This window comes from Helianthus annuus, chromosome 13, assembly GCF_002127325.2.
Source record: "Helianthus annuus cultivar XRQ/B chromosome 13, HanXRQr2.0-SUNRISE, whole genome shotgun sequence".
NCBI classification, from domain to species: Eukaryota; Viridiplantae; Streptophyta; class Magnoliopsida; order Asterales; family Asteraceae; genus Helianthus; species Helianthus annuus.
Window position 1 is genome coordinate 150,164,844 of NC_035445.2, and position 26,053 is coordinate 150,190,896.

General features: G+C 37.0%; 2 long non-coding RNA genes across 2 annotated transcripts; one reads left to right on the plus strand and one right to left on the minus strand.

The window, feature by feature from the left end:
* Positions 1 to 14,848: 14,848 nt before the first annotated feature.
* On the plus strand, positions 14,849 to 16,308 carry LOC118485488. Its single transcript, XR_004876333.1, has 3 exons — positions 14,849 to 15,001; positions 15,467 to 15,520; positions 16,035 to 16,308. It is a non-coding gene; the product is annotated as an uncharacterized LOC118485488 (long non-coding RNA).
* Positions 16,309 to 21,841: 5,533 nt separating this feature from the next.
* Positions 21,842 to 25,700, minus strand: LOC110899738. Its single transcript, XR_002570510.2, has 2 exons — positions 24,574 to 25,700; positions 21,842 to 22,039 (listed from the first exon to the last, which is right to left on the minus strand). It is a non-coding gene; the product is annotated as an uncharacterized LOC110899738 (long non-coding RNA).
* Between the last annotated feature and the right edge of the window lie 353 nt (positions 25,701 to 26,053).

The following is a 26,053-nucleotide window of genomic DNA, read 5'->3' on the forward strand; positions in this document are numbered from 1 at the left end:
ATGAGTCGTTCTATAAGCCCACAAAGCATCATTCAACTTCGTCGATCAATCCTTTCGGTCGGGTCGAACGGTCTTTTGCAAAATTTCTTTTATTTGCCTATTGGAAACCTCCACTTGACCGCTTGTTTGTGGGTGGTAAGGGGTAGCGATTCGATGGTTAACACCATACCGTTTTAAAAGTTTGCCAAAGTCAAAATTCTTAAAGTGAGATCCCCCATCATTAATGATCACTCGGGGAATCCCAAATATAGAAATTATGTTTGTTTGTACAAAATTGCAAACAACGGTATGGTCATTCATCTTGGTGGCAATCGCTTCGACCCATTTAGATACATAATCGACCGCCACCAAGATGTATAAGTTGCTATGCGAATTAGGGAATGGGCCCATGAAATCGATCCCCCACACATCAAAAATATCTACAATGAGAATCGGTTGCATAGGCATTTCATCCCTTTTTGAAATACCCCCTAACTTTTGACATTCAACACAATTTTTAGCGAAATTAAAAGCATCCTTGAAAATAGTCGGCAAATAAAGACCGCTATTGAGCACTTTGTGCCCAGTTTTGTGACCACTGAAATGGCCCCCACAAGCAAATGAATGCAAGTGCATCAAGACGCTAGGAATCTCCTCGTCAGGTATGCATCTTCGAACGACTTGATCTGGACAAAACTTGAATAAGTCCGGTTCTTCCAACGTGTAGTACTTGATTTGAGACAGGAAGTGCAACCTCTTCCTTCTATCCCAATGAGCCGGCAAGTCACCTGTGACCAAATAGTTAACAATATTAGCATACCATGGTAATATTCCAACTTTTAAAATGTGTTCATCTGGGAAGTTCTCGTTAATCTCTTCACGGGAAGAATCCTCCTCCACAATCAATCGAGACAAGTGGTCCGCAACCACATTCTCACTCCCTTTCTTTTCTCTAATTTCCAAATCAAACTCTTGTAGCAAGAGAACCCATCAGATTAATCTCGGCTTCGCATCCTTCTTGTCCATGAGACACCTAACTGCAGAATGGTCAGAATATACAATGACCTTAGTACCCCATATATAAGCACGGAATTTATCCAATGCATATACCACCGCAAGTAGCTCTTTCTCGGTAGTTGTATAATTTAATTGTGCATCCGAGAGAGTCTTACTTGCGTAGTAAATGGCAACCGGTTTCTTATCTACCCTTTGACCCAATACGGCCCCCACCACATAATCACTTACATCACACATAATTTCGAATGGTAAAGACCAATTCGGTGATTGCAACATTGGGGCCTTAACCAACTTTTTCTTCAAAATGTTAAAGGAGTTTTGGCAATTCTTATCGAAATCAAATGTTTTATCTTTTAACAAAAGATTACATAGGGGTTTCGTTATATCACTAAAACTTTTTATAAACCTCCTATAAAACCCCGCGTGTCCTAAGAACGACCGAATACCCTTAACACTTGTGGGATAAGGTAAAGTGGATATGATTTGCACTTTTTCTCTATCCACCTCAATCCCACGACTTGAGACGACATGCCCCAACACAATCCCTTCTTGAACCATAAAATGGCTCTTTCCCAACTCAAAACAAGATTTTTCTCAACACATCTTTTTAAAACTGTAACAACTGCCACTAAAATCAATAATTAGGACGATAATTAGTTAATAAGAAAACCCTAATTAAGACACCCAAGTAATTCTGCACTAGCCCTAAAATTTTCAGAACGATCGGAATCAGGATCAGGGCCCCTAAAACTCGAGGGGGGCAAACCCTAGTTGATAATTATCTTAATTAAAACGTTGGAAACTTCTGATTGGTTGAAAATTTTGATTCATGCAAGCTACTCCCGTGCATGGCAAGTCTAGGGTCTATAGGTATCCCTTACGGACCGTAAGGGATCAGGCTTACGGTCCGTAAGCAAGGCCAAATTTTGGCTATAAATAGCCGACCTTGGGACTTGAACAGGGGACTTAGAACGACGTAAAACGCTTCTGTGTACGTCGAGTTCAGGCCAATATATCACAATAAACACACACGATCACGAGGTGCTGCCGCAATCAGGGTAATAACTCGATCGCTATTACGATTCAACGTCCGATCGATTATAACTATCCAACAATTGTCCGAGTGCTGCTCAAATTAAGCTTGTACTTTGTTATTCATTGTGATTTCGACTTGAATGTTTGAGTGTTGTTCGAATTCGGACTATGCTCTGTTATTCGTTGTGAATCCATTGAATTGTTAAGTATTGCACTTGATAATAGTTGTGAGGGTTTAATCTCGTGAATTGACGTAACTGCTGAATTAGTTACTAATCCCGTTTGTGTGTGCATTGTTATTTAAATTAGGTTAAAAGGCTAATCAGTAAAGCTTATACTCTGCTCGTAAATCTGCAAAGTGAGTCATTCCTCTTTTATAAACTCTTTTCTCACAATTTGTGAGTCAACTGTTTTACAAAACTCCAAGTTATTTTTCAAAGTTATAATTACAGGGATTAAGTCTATGTAATCACCAAATTACAGCCGGTATGTGGGGTTTTGTATACATTACTTATTTCCCGTCACACTTGGACAAACGGGTGGCCAAGGGGTGATCTGACCACAGTCACAGACACCATTGGACAAATGGGCTAGCCAATGGATGGTCGAGTGACAAATACTGTGGGTAGTTGGTTTGATATCAGAAACATTGTAATTCCCCTTAATACTGTAGATTATAACAAATGTGTCGTTTTTAGTAAACTGAATGATTCACTAAGTATTTCCCTGCTGACAAAACCTTTTTTCAAACATGTTTCAGGTGATATGGTATGAGCAAAGAAAAGTGCCGTGGAGCACTCCCAGCTTAGAAAAGTGGCTCAATGTAAATAAATAAATGAACATGTTTTGAAAATAAAGATTTCCTTGAGAAATCACAGTATTGTAAATTTTGGGAATTTATCCCTAATTATGAAACGAGCAGTTTAAATTATTAAGAGATCCTGTTTTAAAAAGACTTCCGCTGTCGCCTAAATCAAATACCACGGGATTCCTGTCCCGCGGCTCCTGATACGGGTCAAACCGGGTCGGGGGCCGTGACAGGAAAAAGGTGGTATCAGAGCCACTGTTTTAAGCTTACTGATTAAGCTCACTATGTTAATTAGGAAAGTTTTATCTGTTATTCTGTTAATATATGCTTATTAACCGATTAATTGTTAAAATTACAGTATGGGTAAACAAAAGATTTCTGCTATCTATCGCAAATTAGATAGTACACCTAAAGAACAGGGAACCTCTTCCTCCAAATCTCCTACCAATTTAGAAGAGGGAATTTTTGTCCGTAAGGCAATTATGAAAACCCACTTACACCGGAGAAAAGGAATTCAATCCTTAGAAAAGGTCAAGAGAAAAAGAAACCCCGAACCAAGAGAGTGAGGTTTAACCCAGAAATTCAGGAAATTAATAATAATCCACCAGGGGAAAATAACTTAGATGAAAAATGGGCAAATCTGTATCTGCTCGCCACTGTAGCAGAAAATGCAAATCTTTAAGCTTTAAACCTAGAAATATTTACTTCCTAGTAAATAAATAAATGGATCTGAATGTGTTCTGTTTGCTGTATGTTGTACAAATTGGTATGCAATAAAAATGTTTATTTGTTAAGCTTTGTTCCAAAGTTTTAACTTAGTATTTTGTGCATTTTGCATATATGCCGTACAACATGAATGAGATGTCGGAAGCATTTCAGAATCTCAACCTCTATCCTGTGCCGATTGAAGTCTCCCACAACTTCACTGGTTACATTGCTGACATAGAGGAACCTCTGGAATTCCAAGCTCCACCATTGGAAAAAGCCAAACCTAAAAAGAAGAGAAGATATGTAGGGTGGCGAAAAGTGCGTAGAAGGAAACCTAGGAGACTCCCTAAAATAGAAAATCCTGTGAGTGTGAGCAAGGGAAAAGAAATAGAAACCGGAGAAAGTTCCAAGCCAGCAGAAATAGGGATAGACCTAAAGCAAAAGGGAATAGAGATTGGAGAAAGCTCTAAACAGTCTGAGGAAACCACATTCCAGGACGAAATAGATCGCCTACTGGATAATTGTGATGTTCTAGAGCCTATCAACAATAATCTTTTCTCTTATCCTGCTACAGCCCAATTCCCAATAAACCTAGGACCAGCTATTCCAGACCCACTAGTTCACACCCGACCATTAGGCCAAATGGAGGAATGGTGGACCAATGACTGGCAATTCCAAAATATAATTAATAGTCCCTATAGTTTTCTCCCACAGTTTGATCCAGAACCTGTCCCTAATCCGCCAATGAGCTATGAAAATTTAGCTGAGCTACGTCAGTTTGGTGAAGAACTGATAGGCACCGGGAATAGGATCAGGGAAATGGGGGAGCAGATTTCTTGGAAGTACGACGAGAGGGAACGTCGTTACTGAAACTGCCAGTGAACCAAAAAGATAGGAGGGGTTTGGAAAAGTTTGTTTGTATTATAACTAATATAGTAAAACTGATTCTGTAAAATGGGCAATAAAACACTGTAAGATAAAAAGTGTGTATTGAAGCAGGTATAATATATGAAACAAAACAGAAGTCGAGGCATCGACAATTTTGACTATGTTTGCATGTTATGCTGATCTATGTGTTTTTCTGTGTATGTATCTGTAATTTTGATATTAATAATTAGACACTAATAATTTCTAATTAGCAGATGGAAAACGCTAATAGTGAACCAGTTAATGAAATAAATCAGTCTGAGCAAAATCAGGAAGATCAATATATAACTAGACAAGATATTGAACACTTCATTGCTCAAGGGATAGCCAATGCTATTCCAGAAATCGTGGCTGCTGTTCAGAAACCTGCCGAACCACAATTAATTCCTAGTAAACGTATTCCGGAAGATAACGGCAGTAACAGCATAAACGGAGGCGGCAATCATGACGATCATGATCCGCAACAGGCCCCACTCCCTAAAAGAATGAAAGTTGCAACGCCTGGTTGCACTTACAAAGAATTTCTTGCCTGTAAACCCACAGAATTTGCAGGTAATGAAGGGGCAACTGCAACACTGCGTTGGTTAGAGAAAACCGAGGCAGTATAAGTAAATGTGCTGAAGAAGATCAAGTGATGTATGCATCAAACTTGTTCAAAGAAGGGGCGTTAGAATGGTGGAACACGGTGCTACAAGCAAAAGGAAGAAGGGTGGCCTATGCGATGAATTGGGAAGAATTTAAGAGTCTTGTCGAAAGAAAATTCTGTCCCGAATACGAGAAGGAACAAATGGCAAATAAGTTCCTGAGTCATCGTATATTAGGTGTAGACTGTCGAGGATATACTTCGACATTCTTCGAATATGCGAGAATGGTACCTTCCCTGGCTTCGCCAGAACCGGTACTTATTTCCCGTTATATTTGGGGATTAATTGGAGAAATCCGTAACATCGTTAAAGCTGCGAGACCACGCACGATTGACGATGCTGTGGAATTAGCTAATACCTTAACCGATGAACTAGTCCGCACCAGAGAAGAAGATCGCAAGAAAGAATTGGCTCAGAAGATTACCCAAGGATTTCGCGTGGGTAATAGTAGCAATAAATTCAAGAAAAGAGGAACCGGGCAATACTCGTCACCTCCTTTCTGCAGAAATTGCAAAAAGAAACACTATGGACAGTGCAATATATTTTGCAACTTCTGCAAGGCGAAAGGACATTGGGAAGAAGACTGCAGAAGGAAAACAAAAGTTTGTTATAACTGCAGAGAAACAGGACATTTCCAGTCTGAATGCCCTAAGTTAGCTAAACCAGCAGACAGTAGAGCTAAAACGACTGAAGGAACTACTAAGAAAAATGCGCGAGCATTCCAGCTGACCACTCAAGAAGCCGAACTCATTCCAGACGTGATAGCGGGTACGTTCTTAGTGCATAACGTCTATGCAAAAGTATTATTTGATTCTGGTGCAAACCAAAGTTTCATTAATACTGCATTCTGCCAAGCTCTTAACTTACCTCTAACTCACCTTAGGCAGATTTATACAGTCGAGACGGCAGATGGAAATTATGTCAACATAGACGAGGTTTTGCAAGAAGTAAAAATAGAATTGTTAGGTCATAAGTTTTCTGCAAACCTGTTACCTATGAATTTAGCCGGATTCGATGTAGTGTTAGGAATGGATTGGTTAATAGCCAACCATGCCCGAATCCTGTGTGACAAGAATTCCGTAGAAATCCGTACTCCCACAGGAGAAGTAATTCTAATTATAGGAGATAGACCTCGGAAGCCACTGAAATTCATTTCAGTAATGAAATTGGCTAGTTATTCAAGGAAACAAGAAATGGTGTATATGATTTCTGTAATCATTAACACTAAAAGTAAGGAACTCCAGGACATCCCTATAGTTTCAGAATACCCAGATGTTTTTCCAGAAGAATTACCTGGTTTACCACCTGATAGGGAAGTAGAGTTTAGAATCCATTTAATTCCAGGTACTGCACCAATAGCTAAGACACCTTATCGATTAGCACCTACTGAAATGCTAGAATTGAAAAAGCAATTAGATGAATTACTAAGCAAAGGATTTATACAACCTAGTTCATCCCCTTGGGGTGCACCAGTATTGTTTATGAAAAAGAAAGATGGATCGATGAGAATGTGTATCGATTATAGGGAATTGAATAAGGTTACAATTAAGAATCGATACCCATTACCTAGGATTGATGATCTTTTTGATCAATTGCAAGGAGCTAGGTATTTCTCTAAGATAGATTTAAGATCTGGATATCACCAGTTGAAAGTACAAGAGGAGGACATACCTAAAACTGCTTTCAGAACTAGGTATGGTCATTATGAGTTTACAGTCATGCCCTTTGGATTAACAAATGCTCCAGCTGCATTTATGGACATGATGAATAGGATCTGTAAACCATACTTGGATAAATTTGTAATCGTGTTCATTGACGATATACTCATTTATTCCAAAAGTCAGGAGGAACATTGTGAGCACTTGCATGCACTCTTAACTTTGTTAAGAAAGGAAAAGCTTTATGCCAAATTCTCAAAGTGCGAATTCTGGCTACAAGAAGTGCAATTTTTAGGTCATATGGTGAATCACGAAGGAATTCACGTAGATCCTGCTAAAATAGAAGCAATCACGAATTGAAAAGCTCCACGAACGGCTATGGAAGTTAGAAGTTTCTAGGCTTAGCTGGATATTATAGACGATTTATTAAATATTTTTCTAGGATAGCTGTACCTTTAACTAAGTTAACCTGTAAAGCCGTTAAGTTTGAATGGGGATCTAGACAAGAGGAAGCTTTTAGGACTCTAAAGCACAAATTGACAAATGCTCCAATTTTAGCTTTACCCGAAGGAACCGAGGATTTTGAAGTATACTGTGATGCTTCAAAATTAGGATATGGATGTGTGTTGATGCAACGTAAAACGGTAATTGCGTATGCCTCTAGGCAATTGAAAAAGCACGAAGAAAATTATACAACTCATGATCTAGAGTTAGGAGTCATAATTTTTGCCCTTAAGATTTGGAGACATTATCTGTATGGAAGTAAGTTTATTATCTATACGGACCATAAGAGTTTAAAGTATATATTTGGGCAAAAAGAATTAAATATGAGGCAAAGAAGGTGGATGGAAATCTTAAGTGATTACGACTGTGATATTCAGTATCACGAAGGAAAGGCGAACGTAGTTGCCGACGCCTTAAGTCATAAATATCATGAAAAGCAAAAGCGAGTCCGTGCTCTTAGGTTAAATCTACAATTAGATTTAATGGAACAAATAAAGGAAGTTCAAGGAACGGCAATCAAGGACGATGCCGAAGGAATGAAAGGTTATCTAAAGGAATTAGAACAAGGAAAAGATGGAATTTGGAAATTCCACAAGAAACGAATTTGGGTACCTAGGCAAGGAGAATTAAGAAATAAGATTTTAGAAGAATCTCATAAATCTAGGTATACTGTACATCCAGGAAATAATAAGATGTACCAGGATTTAAGAAATAATTTTTGGGGGATAGGAATGAAAAAGGATATAGCCGAATACGTATCTAAGTGTTTAACCTGTTCACAAGTTAAAGCCGAACATCAGAAACCTTCAGGACTACTACAACAGTTAGAAATGCCTGTATGGAAATGGGAACTCATAACAATGGATTTTGTTACTAAGTTACCCAGAACCAGAAAAGGTAATGATGCTATTTGGGTAATTGTGGACCGATTAACCAAATTAGCTCATTTTCTACCAATGAAGGAAACCTTTAGCATGGAAAGGTTAGCCAAGTTGTATGTAGATGAAGTAGTATCCTTACATGGAGTCCCACTCTCCATTGTATCGGATAGAGATAGTCATTTTACTTCCCGTTTCTGGACAAGTTTCCAAGAAGCAATGGGAACTCGACTTAAATTGAGTACTGCATATCATCCTCAAATAGATGGACAAAGTGAAAGGACGATACAAACCCTGGAAGACATGCTCCGAGCATGTGTAATTGACTTTGGTGGTAATTGGGATAGCCATTTACCATTAATTGAATTCTCCTATAACAATAGTTATCATTCGAGCATCGAAGCTGCTCCATTCGAAGCACTGTATGGACGCAAGTGCAGAACTCCCGTTTGTTGGGCAGAGATAGGAGAAAGTCAGTTATCAGGTCCAGAGATTGTGCAAGAAACTACTGACAAGATATCGCAAATCAAGGAAAGACTGAAGACTGCTAGAGATCGTCAGAAGAGTTATGCAGACAATCGCCGCAAGCCGTTAGAATTCCAAGTCGGAGACGAAGTACTATTAAAAGTATCTCCTTGGAAAGGAGTAGTACGATTTGGTAAGAAAGGAAAACTGAGTCCCAGATATGTTGGACCATTCCCAGTGATCCAACGAATAGGACCAGTAGCTTATCGTTTACAACTACCAGAAGAATTAGCTGGAGTACATGATGTGTTTCATGTATCCAATCTCAAGAAATGTTTATCAGACGAATCCCTGGTAGTACCTCTTCAAGATATAGAGGTAAATGAAAAGCTGAAGTTCGTAGAAAAACCTCTACAAATAGAAGATCGGAAGATTAAGTTTCTCAAACATAAACGACTGGTGTTGGTCAAAGTCAAATGGGAATCCAAGAGAGGACCAGAATATACTTGGGAACTGGAATCAGAGATGAAGCGAAAGTATCCTCATCTATTTCAGTAAATCTCGAGGACGAGATTTTTCTCAAGGTGGGGAGGATGTAACAACTGCCACTAAAATCAATAATTAGGACGATAATTAGTTAATAAGGAAACCCTAATTAAGACACCCAAGTAATTCTGCACTAGCCCTAAAATTTTCAGAACGATCGGAATCAGGATCAGGGCCCCTAAAACTCGAGGGGGGCAAACCCTAGTTGATAATTATCTTAATTAAAACGTTGGAAACTTCTGATTGGTTGAAAATTTTGATTCATGCAAGCTACTCCCGTGCATGGCAAGTCTAGGGTCTATAGGTATCCCTTACGGACCGTAAGGGATCAGGCTTACGGTCCGTAAGCAAGGCCAAATTTTGGCTATAAATAGCCGACCTTGGGACTTGAACAGGGGACTTAGAACAACGTAAAACGCTTCTGTGTACGTCGAGTTCAGGCCAATATATCACAATAAACACACACGATCACGAGGTGCTGCCGCAATCAGGGTAATAACTCGATCGCTATTACGATTCAACGTCCGATCGATTATAACTATCCAACAATTGTCCGAGTGCTGCTCAAATTAAGCTTGTACTTTGTTATTCATTGTGATTTCGACTTGAATGTTTGAGGGTTGTTCGAATTCGGACTATGCTCTGTTATTCGTTGTGAATCCATTGAATTGTTAAGTATTGCACTTGATAATAGTTGTGAGGGTTTAATCTCGTGAATTGACGTAACTGCTGAATTAGTTACTAATCCCGTTTGTGTGTGCATTGTTATTTAAATTAGGTTAAAAGGCTAATCAGTAAAGCTTATACTCTGCTCGTAAATCTGCAAAGTGAGTCATTCCTATTTTATAAACTCTTTTCTCACAATTTGTGAGTCAACTGTTTTACAAAACTCCAAGTTATTTTTCAAAGTTATAATTACAGGGATTAAGTCTATGTAATCACCAAATTACAGCCGGTATGTGGGGTTTTGTATACATTACTTATTTCCCGTCACACTTGGACAAACGGGTGGCCAAGGGGTGATCTGACCACAGTCACAGACACCATTGGACAAATGGGCTAGCCAATGGATGGTCGAGTGACAAATACTGTGGGTAGTTGGTTTGATATCAGAAACATTGTAATTCCCCTTAATACTGTAGATTATAACAAATGTGTCGTTTTTAGTAAATTGAATGATTCACTCAGTATTTCCCTGCTGACAAAACCTTTTTCAAACATGTTTCAGGTGATATGGTATGAGCAAAGAAAAGTGCCGTGGAGCACTCCCAGCTTAGAAAAGTGGCTCAATGTAAATAAATAAATGAACATGTTTTGAAAATAAAGATTTCCTTGAGAAATCACAGTATTGTAAATTTTGGGAATTTATCCCTAAATTATGAAACGAGCAGTTTAAATTATTAAGAGATCCTGTTTTAAAAAGACTTCCGCTGTCGCCTAAATCAAATACCACGGGATTCCTGTCCCGCGGCTCCTGATACGGGTCAAACCGGGTCAGGGGCCGTGATAAAAACTTTTTCGAGTTGGTCAAGGCATGTATCAAATGATGACCCAAATATTGAGAAATCATCCATGAAGATTTCCAAAGACTCCCCCACCATATCTGAAAATATACTCATCATACACCTTTGGAAGGTGGCGGGGGCATTACAAAGTCCAAAGGTCATTCGCCTAAATGCGAAGGTGCCGTATGGACAAGTAAAGGTAGTCTTTGCTTGGTCTTCCGGATGTATGGCAATTTGATTGTATCCTGAATAACCATCAAGAAAACAATAAAATTTTTGTCCGGCCAATTTCTCAATAATTTGATCAATAAATGGCAAAGGGAAATGATCTTTGGAGTTGCAGCATTTAACTTCCTATAATCAATACAAATACGTCACCTGGTCAAAGACAAAATTTATATGCCCAAATTACCCTTAACAAATAGTTAGTGGTAGCAAGGGGTCGAACCACGAAGAGTCTGTGGTTTACGAATGGATTCGATTGTATTATGAAAAGGTGTCACTATTATGAAGCTTGCTACTTGTTTTTATGATTTTCGTTTAATGAAGAGATGTTTACTAAAATTACTTAGTGATTGGTTTGATTGATTACTAACAATTAACAATTGCAAAAATTTAATTAAAGGTTTTGTTACGCCCTAATTCGTATTTATCAAAAGTCGCAGCGGAAATTCGTGCCATAAAATTTCTTTCATTACAAACGTCTTGGCTTACTTGAAAGTTCGTTTTAAAATGTATCTTTTACAAAGATAAAATATAAGTCATGTTACTAATAGTACATACTTAATTATTCCCGTACAATCTATCTCGCGACTCGGTCCTCGATCTCTAATTCTTGGGATGATTCGCCCGTTATCCGTATAACCTGCACTCACCACATACATTCATAACATTAGTACACATTATATAAACAAGATTCATTCACGTACACTTCACATTTCGTCATCTTTCAAACTTTAAGCATTTCACATGCGTATCCATTTCCTGGTGAGGCTTCAATAATGTACCTGCATTACTTTTCAATCTCAAGGTGCACCACTAATAACGTTAACCCTCAACGTGATAAAATTATGCATACATGCGTAATTACATACATACATACACATCTACATTCGTACATATCTTCTCTACACTCTTACATACGTGTATACTCTCATACATGGCTTATTACATACATACATATACTTCTACATACGTACGTACCTTTCCTACATCTTTACATACATGCATACGCTCGTACATATCTTTATACATACATACATGCACATCTATATACGTACAAACCTTTCCTACATCATTACATACATGCATACCTTTATGTACACGTGCTAGATCACGCGTACCTCTACATAATCTTACATTATTTACATGGGTCTTAGACTTAGCTTTATAGCTCATAAACATCTAAGGAACCATCAAAATCATGTTTGGAAGGTCCGCCGTAGACCACGGATGACAAACCGAAGCCTATGATACATAAATTAACTTAAATAACAAGATTTCAGCTTTTGGAACTTGGGGAGGCCGTCGCCGACGCCCCTAGGGCCGTCGGCGACGGGCCTTGCATTTATCCGTAGCCCAAAAACCCGTAGACAGGAAATTAACCCGTCAGCACAAAAATTCACTTTCTGGAGCCCGTCGGCGACGCCCCCATACCCGTCGGCGACGCCCTCTAGAAACTGCAGTTTTCTGCAGTTCCGTTTCATCGTCCGTACGCACTAAAACGCGCATAACTTTTGAACCGTTTACCCGTTTCACCTCCCGTTTCTTCCTACATGCTTGTAAATTCACCATTTATCATATGGACCCAAAACCCAACATCCGAGTTAAGGAAATTCTTGACTTACACGCTCTTGGCTTATTATTCACTTATGAATTATTCGACCCGTTATGGGTATTTATACATTAAAAGGTCTATAACATACAAAACCCTATACTTCTCTTTCATACTAAACCAAGACATTACTCTAGTCGAATAACTCACTTCTAAATGACTTTTAAGGTCGTTTACCCGAAATCCTCACCAAGGGCGTTTTTGTCAACTTTGCCCCATTATTAACAACAAAGCACTACCTTGCATAAGTAACCAATACTACTACCTAGTTACGATTCTTAATCACGCATACCTTGCTCGAATCAAAGCTGAGATCCGTTTAATACTTCATCGATATCATACCATTTGTTCCTATTCGACTTCAATTATCATACCTAGTTAAGTTGCATATAACTTCACATAAATAACTAAGAAGTGATTACGGAATCACTTACCTTGAGCGTCCATTTTCGCATTGGGTTCCTTGTCCCCTCTTGACCCGTTAGTCTTTCGTGCTTGAGTCCATGTCCACATGATCCCTAATGCTTTCATGTTACCGCAATCACATCCTTGTTAGTGTACACGATTTCACATATAATGATCATGTCGAAAGCGTAACTCACATTTGACTTTCATGGTCAAGTCTAATAAACATAAAGCATACATCCAAAACCACATCTTTTAGACTCATGCAATCCATCATGTTAACGCATAAAACACATATTAATTTAGCACCTACCATACGACACTATGTACATTTCGTACTTATGATGCTAGAGTACTTACAACCACATGATCACATAATCATACTCGCATACACATTTGCTTACATATACTTTCACATATCATACACCTTCGCTCTTAATTACCTTGATTCAAGCACATCTAATACAAAGTGAGCATTACACCATTCAAGCACAAGGTACAAGCTCGTAATGCATAAATTTGACCAACATATACTTTCAACCCGAATTCGTATACGAGTTCCATCTAAAGCATATATTTCCAGTTAGTAAACTACTACCTTTATCACAATCGCTTTCTATACATGTAAACTCACGACTTGCATACAATTTCACTTTCTAGCTTCACCTAGTCATTTTATCAAACACTTGGCGTGCGTACCACTTTCTAAGCATAATGTACAAGTGTCCTAAGCATATTCTTCCTACATTCACCTCATGAATCATCTTATTCAAGCAAAGTCTCACAATCATCAATTCCACGTCAAGCTTACCTATCACAATCTATTGTACAACACTTCATACAACACAAAATCACAATTTATCATCTACAAGATCATCGTGATCATCATGTTCACTCTCATGCAATGGGTTTCATTCTAAATCATTCAACTAACTAAAATTTAAACCTTAACATGATAGGATTAACAAATAATCATGCTAATTTCAACCGAAATTCATGAGTTCATCATAACCCATTTTGTCAAACATCCTCAAAACATAAAATTCGACTTACTTGATGTGAAGAACACTTGGGTGGTCAAGAATCTTGGTTCATGCATTAGTTTTGAGCCAAATTCCTCCCTCAATTTGAAGAATTTAGGCTGATTAGGGTTTTTGTTCTTCCCCTGCCCTTTCTCTCGATCGCACACCATCACCAAACACTGACTAACTTTTGGTCAAGTGTTTTATTTATAACATTTTTCATTTTAACCCCCTTATCTTTTAAAACATGGCATTTATTTCATTTTACCTACTAACTTGGTTAACTTCATGTGCACATGTGTTTTATACTTTCCATAGTTTATAAAACTTTACTAATGGTAGAATTCTATATTTATCATTTCTTTTCGCCAAATATTGCTATTAAAGCATTGTAGTATATCTTACGAAATTTGGGGTGTTACAAGTCTACCCCCCTTAAAGAAGGTTTCGTCCCCGAAACCTTTCTCGTTCTTACTCTTACCCTTCTATTGTACTTATTCAATGGGCACGTTACAACCTAAGTCATTCGGGTCTTTGCAAAAGTCTTAATCATGAATAATTATGATAGTACACATTGTCCTTATCTTCTTAAATTAGAAATTTGCCTTCATAATAACACGAGGTCAGGGTCTGGTCCAGAGCACTATCCTTTTCTTTTCGGTATGTCAATATTTAAATTATGTTCGGGTTTCGAGGACGAAACCTCTTTTAAGGGGGGGTGGACTTGTAACGCCCCAAAAACGATAAATGATAAGTATAAAAAGGAAAATAATATTAAACTTAATGTAGTTAAGGAATTATGGTGAGATCATAGCTAAATGTGGTTAAAGGTTAGACTTGTAACTAGCAAATAAGTGAAGGGGGTGAAAATGTAAAATTTCATTTAACTAAATAAATAAAAACAATAAACATCCCAAACACACAGTTCGTGTGTCTGGGAGCGATCGAACAAGCAGGAGGGAGGGGAAACCCTAGCTCAAGAAATCAAGCAATCCAACTCAAGATCATAAGTTAATTCAGTGCATGATCCCTAAATTGTGATTAGCTAACCCTAATCTCTTGAGTGGTAAGTTTAATTTCCTGAAATTTGTGAATTGTTGAATAAGGGGTAAAACCCAATCTTGATTCTTTGTATCAATTGTATCAAATCTGAGTTAAGATTGCTTTGTAGAACAGGAATCATGCTTGAAATTATGTTCTAGAAAAAGTATAGTGAAAAACCCACTTTGTAAAGATTATGTTACTAATAGGAAATTCATGAGAATTAGGATCATGTGTTATTTGATATGTGAAATTGTTGTGATGCTCGAATGCTAGATAAACTGATTTTAGGATGGAAATTATATGAATTTAGAGGAAGATGATTCTTGTGTTGTGATGAGCTAGTAGGGACATGCTTAGTAAACTTGTACCTTGTGCCTTATGCATGATGCTTACCAAGTGTTCGATGAAATGCCTAAAAGAAGAATTTATGTGGAAATAGTATAATGAAACCACAAACTAAATAAAGTGAACGAATGTTCTAATGTAGGCGTGAAAGAAGAAGGTACAAGCACTAAGCAAGCGGAAGGGGCACAAGATCGAGGTATGCTTCGTCTCATACGAGTCTTTATTATATTTCCTATTTATATAAAATTTCGTTGTAAAAGCTATTCTTGTATGACGAGATCGACGATGTAGTAAGCAAGCGACAAATCCTTTGTGGATTTGGGTATGTTAATGAAGGTAGTGTTGAGTTATGCTAAACCCAATTTCATGGGTTGAATGTGTATGCTTAGCTCTCTACGAGAGTGTTTATGCTAAACCCAATTTCATGGGTTGAATGTGTATGCTTAGCTCTCTACGAGAGTGTTTATGCTAAACCCAATTTCATGGGTTGAAGGTGTATGCTTAGCTCTCTACGAGAGTGTTTATGATAAACCCAATTACACGGGTCGAATGCGTATGTCAAACTCTCTACGAGAGTGGTTATGCTTAACCCAATTATTGGGTTGTTGTATGCTTAAGAGTAAGAATGTTTTATGTGGTTAAAGCTAAATCGAAAGGTTATGATTTTCTATGAGATAACTAACTTATTAAATTTGTGAATGTTAATGTAGGAAAAGCACCTCTATAGGCGATTTGGAGCTATGGGACGAGCACATGTTCAAGCCTTACGATACCATACGCTTCCGCAACTTATATGCATACTTTTGGGTCCATGTTTTGCTACTTGTTAGACTTTGTCGAAATGTTTTAGAATTAAAAACTTGTTACTTTTGTTGGAATGGTTTTTATGTAAAATGGGTCGTAGGTGAACGTTGTATGTTATGTTAAAAACAGGGGGTATGTCCGTTTTACAAACGGGTCATGCCCAAATTTTGTAAAAATTTCTATTAAGTGTCAAAGTTGAATTTCGATGCTACGGAAAAATCTTGTTTATGTAGTTAATCTATCATTTTCGAAAAGCGGTCCTTACAAGTTACTTGTTACACCCTAATTCGTATTTGACAAAAAGTCGCAGCGGAAACTCGTGCCATAAAATTTCTTTCATTATTAATGTCATGACTTACTTGAAAGTACGTTTTAATAAGTATCTTTTACAAAAAAATCAAGCATAAGCCCTGATTACTAATAATACATATTCAGTTATTCCCGTACAATCTAGCTTGTGACTCGCTCTTCGAGCTCTATTCCTCGTGATAACCACCCGTGATTCGTACAACCTGCACTCACCACATACATTCATCACATTAGTATACAATACATAAACAAAACTCAATACATGTACACTCTCCATTCAGCTTTCTCTCTAACTTTAAGCATATCATTAGCGTATCCATTCCCTCGTGAGTCTTCAATAATGTACCTGCGTAAATCTTCGTTTTCCAGGTACATGATTAATATCATTAACACTTAACGTATCTAAGATCATACTTACATATACTCTTACATATATCCATTCCTCAATACATACATACATGCCTACACTCATACGTGTCTTCATATATTCATAAATACCCGGTTGTGAGTTATGGTTAATGGACAATAAATTTAACAATTTGAAATTGTATTAACCAAGTTTGTTTTCGTATAAATGAATGAAATGAATAAGCTTAACGCATACCGGGTATCGGGTGCATAAATCCCAAGTACGAACCCCGGATAATGTAAAAGTATTATAGTTAAAACGTTTATGTAAGTTTTGGGTTAAAACAAATGAGTAGTTTGACGAAAACATGAACGGGTCGAATAAGTGAAATTGGGTATATAAAGCCGAGAGCTTTAAGTGAATATTTTCCTTAAACCGGATGTTGGATTTCAAGTTCATATGATAGAATGTGAATTTACAAGCATGTAGGAAGAAACGGGAGGTTAAACGGGTAAACGGTTCAAAAGTTATGCGCGTTTTAGTGCGTACGGACGACGAAACGGAGCTGCAGAAAAATGCAAAATCTAGAGGGCGTCGCCGACGGGCATGGGGGCGTCGCCGACGGGCTCTAGAAAATCAGTTTTTGTGCTGACGGGTTAATTACCTGTCTACGGGTTTTTGGGCTACGGGTAAATGCAAGGCCCGTCGCCGACGGCCCTAGGGGCGTCGGTGACGGCCTTCCCAAGTCGGCGACGGGCCTTGCATTTACCCGTAGCCCAAAAACCCGTAGACAGGTAATTAACCCGTCAGCACAAAAACTGATTTTCTAGAGCCCGTCGGCGACGCCCCCATGCCCGTCGGCGACGCCCTCTAGATTTTGCATTTTTCTGCAGCTCCGTTTCGTCGTCCGTACGCACTAAAACGCGCATAACTTTTGAACCGTTTACCCGTTTAACCTCCCGTTTCTTCCTACATGCTTGTAAATTCACATTCTATCATATGAACTTGAAATCCAACATCCGGTTTAAGGAAAATATTCACTTAAAGCTCTCGGCTTTATATACCCAATTTCACTTATTCGACCCGTTCATGTTTTCGTCAAACTACTCATTTGTTTTAACCCAAAACTTACATAAACGTTTTAACTATAATACTTTTACATTATCCGGGGTTCGTACTTGGGATTTATGCACCCGATACCCGGTATGCGTTAAGCTTATTCATTTCATTCATTTATACGAAAACAAACTTGGTTAATACAATTTCAAATTGTTAAATTTATTGTCCATTAACCATAACTCACAACCGGGTATTTATGCTATTATTTCGCGCCTCCGATTCTTGATTAGCGTGCTTATGTACCATTCTACCCATACCCGGTTAAGGTACCGTATTCATTACTTACGCAACCCTTCCGGAATAGTAATAAAACCACATTTTGACCCATTACATCTACTTGGCGAAAATCATCGATTTAATACGAACCATCCTTAATTGTCCTTAATTATCATACTTAATTAACTAACACATAACTTTACGTAAACAACTAAGGAGTGATTACGGAAATCACTTACCTTATGCGTTCCTAATCGCATTCGCTTTCTTGCTTCCTCTTGACCCATTTGCCTTCCATGCTCATGCGATACCTATCCTTTCATGCCATCATGCTCATGACATTGTTAATATATATATATATATATATATATATATATATATATATATATATATATATATATGTTCATTCCATATCAACATCCATTTTAAATTCATAGTTATATTGACTTCTCTAAATCAATCATTCTTCAACGTGCATAAGACCCGGATCGACAATCACATTGTTCCATATTTATGAAATCTAATTCCTTATCATACATAGCACATAATTAGTTTAACATATATCATATGATTCCTCAATACCTTTCATTCATATTCGTAAATCTAATCATGCCATTAACACATTCGTTGACTTTTCAGAAAGTCAACGGTCAAGCATACAAACTCTCAACTTAGTAACTTATGTCCATATTGATGTAGTAGGCCATGATATCGATACCATTTATATTTCATACTCATGTTTTAGAGCACATTAAATCACATGATCAATTTATCACACTACGAACATGTATAAACAATTCAATACCAACTAACGCTTTCATCATCCTATAATTGTCAACCACATTCAAGGTTAGTTCTTTAACACAATCTCAATGTCATTCTTTACTAATAAACCCACAAGCTACACATTTAGCGTATATCCACTTTTAGATTACCATTGAACGGCTTGTCCGTCACATGAGGTACACCACGCCATTCAAGTATAGGGTGCAAATTCCTAAAACATACTTTTTACCAAAATCATCTCGTTAACCAAATACCCATATGTACTTCATGAAAACATATATCTCATGCTACTTTCACTATCAAATACCTCATTATCACATTCTATTCCTAACTACCAAATTCTTGCATATATATTTCACCTTCTACTTCACCTAGTCATTTCATCAAACACTTGGCGTGCATACAAATTTTCAAGCATAATGTACAAGTATTATTCATACTTTTTCTTCCTAGTTCATGCTTTCAATCATCAACAATACAACATATCCAACAAATCACATACCATGTTCAACCTATCTAGCAAAGATTAATCACATACAACATAGCATATCAAGAATTTGAACAAAGATTGGACATGGGTGACATACCCATGTCGCCATCTTCACCACCAATGGTGGGTTCAACTTCCAAACATCAAATCACTCGAAATCATTCATAATCCAGGTTTTATTTGCTGATTCTAACACTTCCTCATGCTTAATTTCGTATGAAATCAAAGATATATCACATACCCATACTTGAAAGATCATTAAATCAAAAACTGTGACTTACCACATGATTCGCAAGTCTAGATGATCATGAATTAGGGCTCATGCATAGGATTTCGCCCTGATTTCCATTCCAATTTGTTGATTCTTGAGTTGTGAGGGTTTTTCTCCTTCCCCATCCTGGCTCAGATCGACACACACACACTGAAGTGTGTGTTTGTGCTTTTTAATTTATGTTTTTTTTTTAGTAAATCATGTTTCCAATTAAACCCTTTTAACCCCTCATGTTTGAGTGTTTAGCTTTAAATAACTATAGTCTACCTTAAGCTAAGGTATCACTAACACTCTAACTAGGTTATTACTCCTAGTTATCATTTAACAAAATAAACGAACAATTACGCTTATATTTTTATTCTTAACGCACATACATATAAATAGCCTAGTTATTTTTATTTCATGCTATAACATAGAGGGCATGCTAGCAAATAATAAAATTCGGATTTTGGGGCGTTACAAGTCTACTCCCCTTAAATAAGGTTTCGTCCCCGAAACCTTTCTCATTTCCTCTTACACACACACACATTTATCTTTGACTTAATAGTCACATCAAGAGTTCTAACATAATCATCAACAATTTAGCAGTTAGCATATTTCATTCGAACATTCATTATACTAGATGATTATTCGTCTATAATCCTTTTACAACTTCTTATGTACATGCTATTACACATTCCATGTTTCATTCCTTAAGGTTACTTATTTTGCCTATCTTTGTAGTTTGACCTCTTAAGGTAAACTGACTTTTCTTACTTATCATAGATGCTTTGGGGTACACATTCGCACTTCCTTCCATTCATGCTTACTTATAAAGACATTCGTTACATCCTTTTTATGTTTTAAATCCGTCCCACGGATTTAAATGTAACATCCATACCCTTCATTCCTTCTATGTTTGAATCCATCTAGCGGTTTCAAACATATCATTCGTACCTTTTCTTCCTTACATGTGTTTAACAAAAACTTAAAGTTTTACCTACCTTCAGCAACAAGATTTTAAAGTTAGTCATCTCAGTTGTCGAATCATAATTACTTCATTTTAGTTCCATCCATATATGAGCTTTCTTCTTTCTTACACATTCGACTACCCAAGTAATTGGGTTCGGCATAAACACTCTCAATGAGAGTTAAGCATACACATTCGACTACCCAAGTAATTGGGTTTGGCATAAACACTCTCAATGAGAGTTAAGCATACACATTCGACTACCCAAGTAATTGGGTTTGGCATAAACACTCTCAATGAGAGTTAAGCATACACATTCGACTACCCAAGTAATTGGGTTTGGCATAAACACTCTCAATGAGAGTTAAGCATACACATTCGACTACCCAAGTAATTGGGTTTTTCGCTTTTAACATAAATTCTTCTTTCTATCCGTATAACGGATTAAGCTTCTAGCATTCATTAGGGCATTCAAAGTCACCCGTTCAAAACGGATGGTAGCTTATTCTTGCTCGACTTGTTCGCTAGAACCGGTCGACTCGCATAGCTTATCATAACCTTCGTTAGCATAACCAAATCCGCAATGGGTTTGCTATTTCGCATTCGCTACGACATAGCGCCCACCTGCTACCCAGTTCTACCGGACATACCTGCAATAATTGCCACGGTCTCACGAACGTCATATGCTTCTTGCGTACTGGCCAGGTGCGCAATCCACACACAAGTTTCGTGCCTTCGTGTAATCATCGCCTTATGCCCGAGAGATGGGTTTCAGTTTCGTGCATATTTCTAAAACTTCCCCAAGACCACATCATTGTCTTTCGTTTAATAATTACTCTCCCAAGGAGGCCCCTTCCTTTTTCTTTTGACATCGGTACTCATACATATTAGTATTGTGTACCTGGGGTTAATTTGCCTATTTGCACCTTCGCCCGCCTTAGCGTTCATCCTATTCTGCATTCACGGATCACCCTCTTCAAACTCTTAAGCTTACCTTGCACATAACATACTATTAGTTTCCTTCAAATACATAATCTAATACATACTTACATTCGCTTTTGCATTTAGGCCTCGATCGAGTCTTGGATTGTACGGGTTCTTGGTCACGAGAGCACACCGGTTTGAGTTCAAGTATTCACCTCCTTTTACTTGATTCTCTCAAACCAGGGCTCTGATACCAACTTGTTACACCCTAATTCGTATTTGACAAAAAGTCGCAGCGGAAACTCGTGCCATAAAATTTCTTTCATTATTAATGTCATGACTTACTTGAAAGTACGTTTTAATAAGTATCTTTTACAAAAAAATCAAGCATAAGCCCTGATTACTAATAATACATATTCAGTTATTCCCGTACAATCTAGCTTGTGACTCGCTCTTCGAGCTCTATTCCTCGTGATAACCACCCGTGATTCGTACAACCTGCACTCACCACATACATTCATCACATTAGTATACAATACATAAACAAAACTCAATACATGTACACTCTCCATTCAGCTTTCTCTCTAACTTTAAGCATATCATTAGCGTATCCATTCCCTCGTGAGTCTTCAATAATGTACCTGCGTAAATCTTCGTTTTCCAGGTACATGATTAATATCATTAACACTTAACGTATCTAAGATCATACTTACATATACTCTTACATATATCCATTCCTCAATACATACATACATGCCTACACTCATACGTGTCTTCATATATTCATAAATACACTTCTACATATGTACCTACATTCATACATCTCTACATTCATGCATACATACACATCTACATACGGACATACCTCTCCTACATCTTTACATCCACGCATATGCTCATGCATATCTTTATGCATACGTACATACACCTCTACATACATACATACCCTTCCTACATCGTTACGTACATGCATACACTCGTACATATCTTTATACATGCATACATACACATCTACATACGTACATACTTTAACAAACACGTACTAGATCATGCGTACCTCTTACATAATCATACATCATTAACATGGGTCTTAGACTTAGCTTTATAGCCCATAAACATCTAAGGAACCATCAAAATCATGTTTGGAAAGTCCACCGTAGTCCACGGATATCAAACCGAAGCCCACGGTACATAAATTAACTTAAATAACAAGATTTCAGCTTTTGGGACTTGGGAAGGCCGTCGCGTTGCATTTTTCTGCAGCTCCGTTTCGTCGTCCGTCAGTTCACCACCCGGCCGTGTCAACTCTGCACTTTTCCTAGCCATTAATCCTTACCGAAACGGACATAACTCTCTCATTTTTCATCCGTTTTGCGTCACGTTTCTTCCTATATGATTGTAATTTAATATTCTATCATGTGACCTTGAAGTCCAACATCCGAGTTAAGGAATTTCTTAACTTATACGTATTCGGCTTGTTATTTATCTATGAATTATTCGACCCATTCGTGCATTTATCAAAATAATCTATTGATTTGACCTCAACTTCATATGAACTTAATAATTAAAACATTATATTACTTAAACAACTAAAGAAGTGATTATAGAAATCACTTACCTTTAGTACTCCAATAAGTGTATTTGTCACCTTGCCTTATCTTGACCTGTTATCCTCCTATGCTTGAGCTCTCCTTGACACGTTCTTATTATCTCATTCCATTACATCCATTCAATAGTTAGTATACGTAATCATACGCATCACTAATCACACTTCTATTCACGTGTCAATCGCTTAACGAGTTCAACATGTATCACAATACTACAATGCTAATCAATCTAACAATTTATCATTCCATCATCATAAAAGTCATACATGAGCTTCTAGCATGCATAATTATGTATTTACATCATGTTCATTATTCTTTCAAAATTCCATACTTAGAATGATAACATTTTCTAAGTTAGGCAACTTGTTTCATACATTAAACATTTCATACCATTTCTTAACACCTTGGTTTTTACACATCCATTCTACTATTTTCTATCAACAACCCGTTTCGACCCGTTGGTGCAATCATATGCATAGACTAGTTGGTAAGTGTTTTAGACACTTAAAACAATCAAATAACTTACTAATAATTTATTAAAATCAGTAGTTCATGATTCATACGAGTGTGCATAACAATACAACTATTTTTACTTAATATTTATACTAAAAAAATGTGCAGCAACTTTCTGCGCAGCAGCTGTTCACGACACATTTTAACCCATTTATCTTCTGATTCAGTTCTTCATGTCCAAATATGAAATGATCTACGCTCAGAGAGCTTTCTAAGCATATAAAGATCGTAAAAATCGGACATTCCTATGATTTTATATGATTTTTACAAAATCAGCACAGAAGCTAAAATGCTTCCAAACAGCTTGCTGTCAAAACGAATTTACTAACTTTTCATGTTGTTTTGACCCACTAAATCTCATAACCAGCCTCTTATGACCAAATATGAAATGTAATATGCGAAACAACCTTTTCAACGATATAAGGCTCGTTGTCTAACTCCTAATAACGAATGAGATACGGCCTTTACAAGGTGACTATCTAAGGCTGTCAAAAGTAACTATTTTACACAAACTTTGTAGGCATTTTATCAAACACTTGGCGTGCATACAATATTTTTAAGCATTATGTACATGTGCTTTATGCATAATCTATCCATTCATACCACACTTGATCAATTCAACCAATTTCACTTAGCTTCTTAGTCTACATCAAAAATATTTATCAAAACCCTAATACTCATACATTCATCCTTCAATTTCTCATAAATCTTAGCATCTAAGAATTGCTAAAATCCTATCATATGACTAACACAAGTGGGTTTTACTTCAATCATTTGCTATAATCAGATTCACATATAATTCGCATTCAACATAATGATATTAGCCCTCATACAAACTCAAATTCATACAATCTTCACGGATTATCCAAAACCCACTTAACAAAAAGCATCAAAACATGAAATTGAACTCACCTTATGATCAATACACTTAGATTAAAGAGTATCCAGACCCCTGCATTCGATTTTTCCCTTGATCTCCTTATCAATTTGATGATTTTTGGTTGTTAGGGTTTTTGGCTCTTCTCTTGGCCCTGTTCTCGATCGCACGCATAGAACCCCCCAAGATACTGACATTTTTTTTTGTAAAGTGTTTTATTTAACACATTTTCTTTTTAACCCATCAAACTTTTAAAACTTGTCATTTATTTCGTTTCACATACTAACTTGTATTTAAAACCAAGTTCGCTAACTCAGTTACCTTAATGTCACACCATATAAAAATAAGTCATTCTTGAAATTTTTAACATTTGGGTTTTTGGGGCGTTACAAGTCTACCCCCCTTGAAGAAGGTTTCGTCCCCGAAACCTTTCACACTTATTCTCCTACCAACTCCCTGTACTCATTCGAAGAGCATACTATAATACGCATACCTTCAGGATCCTGGCTAACGGTCTTATTCTTAATTAGACATCATGGCAGATAATGTACCTACCTTCTTAAGCTATATTACAATAATATACTTTTATAATCACATAAAAGTCGGAGTCTTATCAAAAGCTCTTATTAGTCTCTTTTACTTTATAATGCTAGCTCTTAGCGCATACCATCACTAGCGTTTAATTCATCGAATTATTCCAATCGTATACAATTATTAATCGAGCAAACCTAAGTCTACAGTTTGCTTCTAATTTCCTATTTGAGCATATTACATTCATATATTTGCTAATAGAAATAAATCAATTTATTTCACACTACTCATACATCATATGCTATCTTTCATTTTGTCCACTATGAGCCATCCTAAACATTCCATTACTATCATTACTTTCGATTACCTTTAAACTCATAGGAGGGGTCGATACATCTCCATACGCATACTATAATCATTCGAGGACTCATTATTTCAACTAAAATCACCCTTCTTAATTTAATTATCCGTACTTAAACCACGATGACTAAGCATTATTTCCATGGTTACTATCGTTATTTATGCCATGCGTATCTTTTCTACAATATTTTGTTCAAATGAACATGGCCAACAAGCCGAGCATCAAAGTTAGCATTTCTTAACGATACTTGCCGTCTTTTATATTCTATGAGAATTTATATAAGAGTGTGTTAGATGTATCATTTATAGTAAATCTAAAACAAAGATTTTGTTTTAGATTTACTACATAAAACTAAATTGCAACGCCCGATTGTATACTTATTAGGTATACAATCCATGTATACCTATTTAGTTTGTGGTTGTATACTACATAAAACTAAATTCCAACACATACATTCAACCCGAATTCTTGTACTAGTTCCATCTATAGCACATTCGTTAAGTTAGTATACTACTAATTACATCATTACCATGAGTCATTCATATATGTCAAGCCACTTCCTAAAGTCTTACATCCTAACTTCTCTTAGACATTTCATCAAACACTTGGTGGGCATACTACCT